The 6,000-nt window shown below is 48.3% G+C and overlaps 1 protein-coding gene across 6 annotated transcripts in view; it reads right to left on the reverse strand.

The window, feature by feature from the left end:
* Positions 1 to 6,000, reverse strand: part of LOC102373889 (core histone macro-H2A.2) — a 42,639-nt gene that overhangs the window by 35,560 nt on the left and 1,079 nt on the right. The window lies entirely within an intron of this gene.

Below are 6,000 nucleotides of genomic sequence, written 5' to 3' on the forward strand. Positions count from 1 at the left end.
GAGAAGGACCTTAATCTCTATCAAAATGTTTTCTGCAAAAAGACCCAATATAGGCTAGGCATATGAACAAAGAAAATAAATCTATTTCCTCCCATATTTCTTCCTATTTTCTTGAGGACAATAAAATGGTATTCAAGGAAGTACTCCAGGACACTGAGGTCAGTCACTTCACTTTAAACAATATAACTGGACTTGAAAAAGGGCACTTTGTCCCTGAAAGCTTATCTAGAATTTCTCCCAAGTTTAAAGTTGGCTATCTAAAAGATATCACAAAAAAAATCTTTAACTACAAATATGTTTCTGATACTAGTCAAATAAATGTTAGATTTTACCTATGTAAAGATAGGTACCCATGCCAGTGACCTAATACTGAACTCAGTATTATGCCATAGTAAGTCCAGAGTCAATCCACTGAAGGAAATAAAGAATTTGGCTGCAGCAGTGGCTGTTTCTGTTAATGAAGATGCAAGCACAGAATTCATCTAACACAGCATTTGAACAAGAAATAAAGGAAGAAGATTATTATGACAAGAAAGGGGGCATCATAGGAAACTATGCTATGGCTACAGATTATACCATTCTTTACTTGAAGGTTCAAGAGATCTTTTCCAATACTATGTGTTTTACTTCTTCGAGGTCCTTCATTTTCATGACGAATACTGCTGGAGAGGGTTTGAAGTACTGCCCTCAAAGGCAGTAGGAGCTCAGTTTATTGCTTCAACTGTCCTTGTAACCTTGCCAAGTTTCTGACTGAAGGACAAATTCTAATTGGTAGTAACAACACATGATCACATATTATATAATCTATTATGCTACTCTCAGGCCTGTGATGGGGATTTAACTGCCATCTAAAACAGCCCTCGACATCATTCAACTACAAAGATACAGTCAAAATTAATTTGAGGAAAACATCAAAATCCATGCCTGATTTTTTTCCTGTTCATTTCCTGTACTGAATAGAAAAAGGTTCAATTCAAATTCTAATTGAGAAGTTCAAAAAAAAATGTTTCTCTGTAACAGCCATAAGGAAATTCAACAGTGAGTTTTTAATGACAATCTAAATTGAATTTTGGCTACACTTCTGGTACACCTAAAAAATAAGAAGGTTAGACGGGTTGTGTTGGTGTAAAATAGCACAATGTGTCCTTATCCACAATGCAGATGATTTTCCTTTCTTCATTAATCATATAACATAAGTAAAACTAAGCTTAGGAGAGAATAACATATACTGTAGTAATAAAGGACACCCTAAAAAATAAAGTTTCACGTCACCCCATTACGAGTTCCAAAAGAATTTCCAATTTTTAAATTAAGGGCTGTCTTTAACAATTTAATAAATTGCGAGACCAGAGAAAAAGTTCTTTAAAAGAGCATCTTCACTATAAAAGAGTTAATCAATTTGCTGTATCATAATAAAAAAAAAAATCAATTTCTGTTGTTGGGTTTGTTAAAAGTCAGGGCTTGTTTTAAACAGTTTGTTATGATGAAGTTGTACTGTATATTTTTGTTAAGTTTCTTAGATAAGTTGTAAAAGTAAAAGCAGCCTTGTCAGAGAAGACTGTAAAACAATGTGAAAAGAAAGCAGGCTGGAAGTAAGCAACATGCCAGATGATTAAGGAATGTGGAAAGAAATCCCCTTTTCCAAAAACTAATTTTCACTGTAAATCTCAGCTAATTGACATCCTCCAGGGCTATGGAAGAATTGATTCAGTCCAGTTTGCAAAGTTTCAATAAAGCAAAAGAATTTAAATAGACCTATCAAAGAATGTTTCTTAGAGTAAACCATGTCTAAATAGAGCATGGACTGAGATGACTGGAGAACTCAGCAAGTCTGTTGAGAAGACCTGCTGCAATCTGCACGATTAGCTCAGTCTCCCTTATGAGTCTAGCTGGCTGGTACAGGTGAGAATCTATACTGAACTCCTGCAAGTAGACAGAAGAACACTGAGATAAGTCTATATTCTTGTGCTTTAGGGGTGTACAGCAGTGATTTTCAACTGGGGTGTCATGAGATCCTTTTAAAGGTGCTGCCAGGTACAATGCAATATTAGCAATATTAGGTGTGCAAGCACCTATGCATAATTCACACAAACCAAGAGTTTCAAATTGGAATCTATAGTGTCAAAACCATTCTAACTTGTTGGCATCTTTCTGAGCTCTTTGCAACAGAAGATTTTCTCTATTATTTTTTTGTAGTAAAAAAATAAGTGGCAGCTAAGAGGTGGCATTTCCAACTTCTGAGTGAAGGCTGTAGCACAGCAAGTTGCTTGTATATGTTCAGACAATCCGTTCAGGACTGGTTAGCTGAGCTGGAGATTACTCACTGATTTCACTCTTTCTAATAATTCCTGGATCATTTATCTGTGTCTGCTTTAATGATACCAGACAGGTGGGTGGTAACTCTCTTTGGAGAGATCTTCTGTTCCTGTGCATCTGGTGGATTTTATGATGCATCTGTTACCTGAATAACAGGTGTGCAGGTAGGCTGCATTCTGGTAAAAGAGGCAAGAGATAGGTCTACAGTCTGCCTTTTAGGCTGCTTGCAAACGTTAAAAAACAAAACAAAAAATGCAGCATCTGTAAAGATTGTGCGCTTCAGTGGGGCTTTTAACTAAATCTGGTTCAATCAGCTATTGGATAAAAGCCACCCAAACCCCACTAAAGTGCCTGATCTATGTCAGGTGAGCTAGGCTGAAGTAATGCTGCCTCTTCTGGGTGTGTGCAGGGCTTGGCGTGGGAATGTGCAGTGTATAAAGTGTAAAAGGGGGGGGGGGAGTTACATCTGCAAGCAGCCTTAGGGGTTTTTTACATGTGCTCCAGGGACGGCAGGAGGACACACTTTAATATAAGTGACTCTGAGAGCCACTCTAATTAAAGCATTGCAGCATCTCATGTATCAGTGTCCGTGCACTTCGAAATGGTAGCAGGGGTGCTTTAACTAAAGCTTGTTCAACAAACTTTAGTTAAAGCATCCTTGCCACCATTCTGAAGTGCGGGGATGTTGATACATGAGAGGGGGAGGCTTGCTGGAGTGTACTAATTAGCACACTGCAGCAGACTCAATTAATTCTGTTCTGACACTGTAATTACAGCGCATCAGAGCAGACTCCTGGCATGTCTACAGGCAACCCTTTATGTCTAAACCAGGGGTTGGCAATCCCCGGCACATGTGCCGAGAATGGCACGCAAGGCCATTTTCCTCGGCATGCACTGGGGCCGGGAGGCAGCAATTGTTTGCAGCCTCACAGCTGCAGCTCTGGGTAGCTGCTGCCAGCCAGGAGCCCAGGCTGCTCCCAGCAGGCAGCTAGGTTGCAAGCCCTGCTGGGAGCAGCCAAAGCTCCATTGCTATTAGCAGCTAACCAGAGCCTAGGCCAACTGCAGCTGGGAGGCTACAAACACCTACTGCCTCCCTGCCCCCAGCCCGGTCTGAATGGGTGCAGTGCCGGCACCTGCTGCCTTCCCAGACCCCAGGGCCAGAAGCCAGCCAGGGCCGGGAGGCAGCAGCTGTTTGTAGCCTCCTGGATGCAGCTGGCCCAGGCTCTAGGTAGCTGTTGACAGCCATGGAGCTGGGCTGCTCCCAGCAGGCGCTGGGAGGATGGAAGCCCTGCTGCAAGCAGCCTGGGCTCCATGGCTATCACCAGCTACCCAGAACCTGGGCCAGCTGCATCCAGGAGGCTACAAACAGCTGCTGCCTCCCGGCCCTGGCTGGCTTCTGGCCCTGGGGGCTGGGGAGGCAGCAGATACCAGCAATGCTCCCCTAGCCACCGCTTCTGCAGAGCAGCATTGGAACCCAGCATGCCAGGGCACAGCGGGGGGTGCGGAAAGCTGCCTGCCGCTCCGAGGAGCTCCCTGCTGCTCTGGCAATACTTCCCCTGCACGCAGGGGCAGCAACGAGGGGCACAACCCTGTGTGCTGCCCACACTGCTCCCATGCGCACACGGGAAGTGTGACCCAGGCAGTGCCAAGCTTGCAGCAGCAGGCAACTTCCTTGTGTGGCCACTTTGTACGCGGCCGCTCTGGGTCGTGCACACTGCACTCAAGAGGGCCCAGGAGAGGGCAGCAGGGCCAGGAGCAGAGTGCGTGTGACCCAGAGTGGCAGCACACAGAGGGCCACACAAGGAAGCTACCTGCTACTGCAAGCTCCATGCTACCCAGGTCACACTTCCCCGTGTGCATGGGAGCAGTGTGGGCAGCATGCAGGGTTGTGCCTCTCGCTGCAGCCCCCGCTTGCAGGGGAAGTGTGGCCACGGGAGCTCGGAGTGGCAGGCAGCTTTCTGCGCCCCCACTGCGCCAGGCTCCAATGCTGCTCTGCAGAAGTGGTAGCAAGGGCAGCACAGCGGGGAGCATCACTGGTATCTGCTGCCTCCCCAGAGCCTGGGGCCAGGTCTGGGAAGCAGCTGGAGCCAGGGCGGAGAGGCAGGCGATGGTTTCAGGTAGCGCCGGCTGATACCCACAGAGCCTGGGCTGGGGGGCAGGGGCTTTGGCTGGGGGGCACGGGGCACAAACAGGGCATCCTGCCATGTACCCCCTGCCCTTGATTTGTTTTTCTGGCATGCCGGCACTCCAGCACCTTCTAAGGTAGGCATTGCGGGTTTTTTCGGCACTGGCCAAAAAACGTTGCCTACCCCTGGTCTAAACCAATAAATTTACAACAGGGGTTTTCAACCTTTTTGGGTAAGTGTACCCATGGCAGCCAGTCGAGATGGCAGGAGTCCCCTGACAGCCAGATGAGCGGGTGGGGGCAGCAGCTGGGGGGTGTCCCCTCCAGCTGCTGACTGGGAAGGAGGAGGGGTCCCCTGTGGCTGCCCCATGGTGGCAGAAGTGCCCTGCTGCCAAGTACCCTCTGAGGCCATCCCAAGTACCTCCAGTGGTACACATACCCTTGGTTGAAAACCACTCGTTTACAACCTTTCTAGACTCAAGGCACCCTTCCCTAACTTTTCTGAATTTAGCAGTACCCTATTCCAAAACTGCTTACAAATATGACTGGAAATACATTTTTATAAACAAGCAGGAAAAATGCTTGGTTAATGATATAATAATAATAAATAAATAAATATAACATTATATATAATATATAATAAATGAGACACTTGAGCCTGGTGGTTCTTGTAAATATCTTGCATTTCTTAATCACAACAAATGACACAACTCAAATGAGTGGATTCTCAGTGCCGACAAGTGTGAAATGGTGGTGCGATGTCAGACTATGCAAGAACTATGAGCTTAGCTAACAAGTCCCTTACTTTTTGACTATCAGCCATTGTCTAGGGGAGAAATAGAAAAGGCACTGAAATAGATGCAAACAGAAAAGCTTGAAGTTTTGATAATGTATCACCAGAACTACTGTAACATTTTGGGAAAGCAGTCAATACCAGCTGCCCTCCCTAATGTCTGGTCACGCAGGGGATCCTGGAGAACTGCAGCCTGTAGAGCTAAGGTACGATCAAGGAACTTCCCAACCAAGCTGAAGCACTTCCGGTGAAGCGCTCGCCCACCGCTCCCCCGGGGCAGCAGCGCGGCCCGGCCGCGGGCTCGGTTTGGCGCCGACGCGGCGAGGACGACACAATGGCTGCGGGCCAAGGCGGTTAAGCGAGACCGAGGTGCCCCGGGGGTGGCAGGGCAAAATGGCGTCACATCTCCGCTCCGGCGCGAGGGGCCGGGATGGAGGCGCGGGGGGAGGGGCGGAAACACGTCTGTGGACACCACAAAGCGGCGGCGGGTCCCGCGCCCCTTCACCAGTGCTCGCCGTCGCCCGGTCGGACCCGCCGTCTCTTTCAAACCCGCCCCGCCCCGCCATCAACTGCCACCGCACGACCCCGCCCCTCGGCCCCAGCCGTGTGAGCTCATTGGCCCGTCAGAGCACGCGCCGCGTCCAGACGCGCCACTGGGCGGCGGACTAAGGACAGGCGGTGGCGGCGTGCGGGCGCTGATTGGCCGAGCGGAGGGTTAGAACCTCTCGCGTGCGCTAGGCCCGCAGCCTTCGGGGGGGAGGGGCGC

Source organism: Alligator sinensis, unplaced genomic scaffold (genome assembly GCF_000455745.1).
Source record: "Alligator sinensis unplaced genomic scaffold, ASM45574v1 scaffold546_1, whole genome shotgun sequence".
NCBI lineage: Eukaryota > Metazoa > Chordata > Crocodylia > Alligatoridae > Alligator > Alligator sinensis.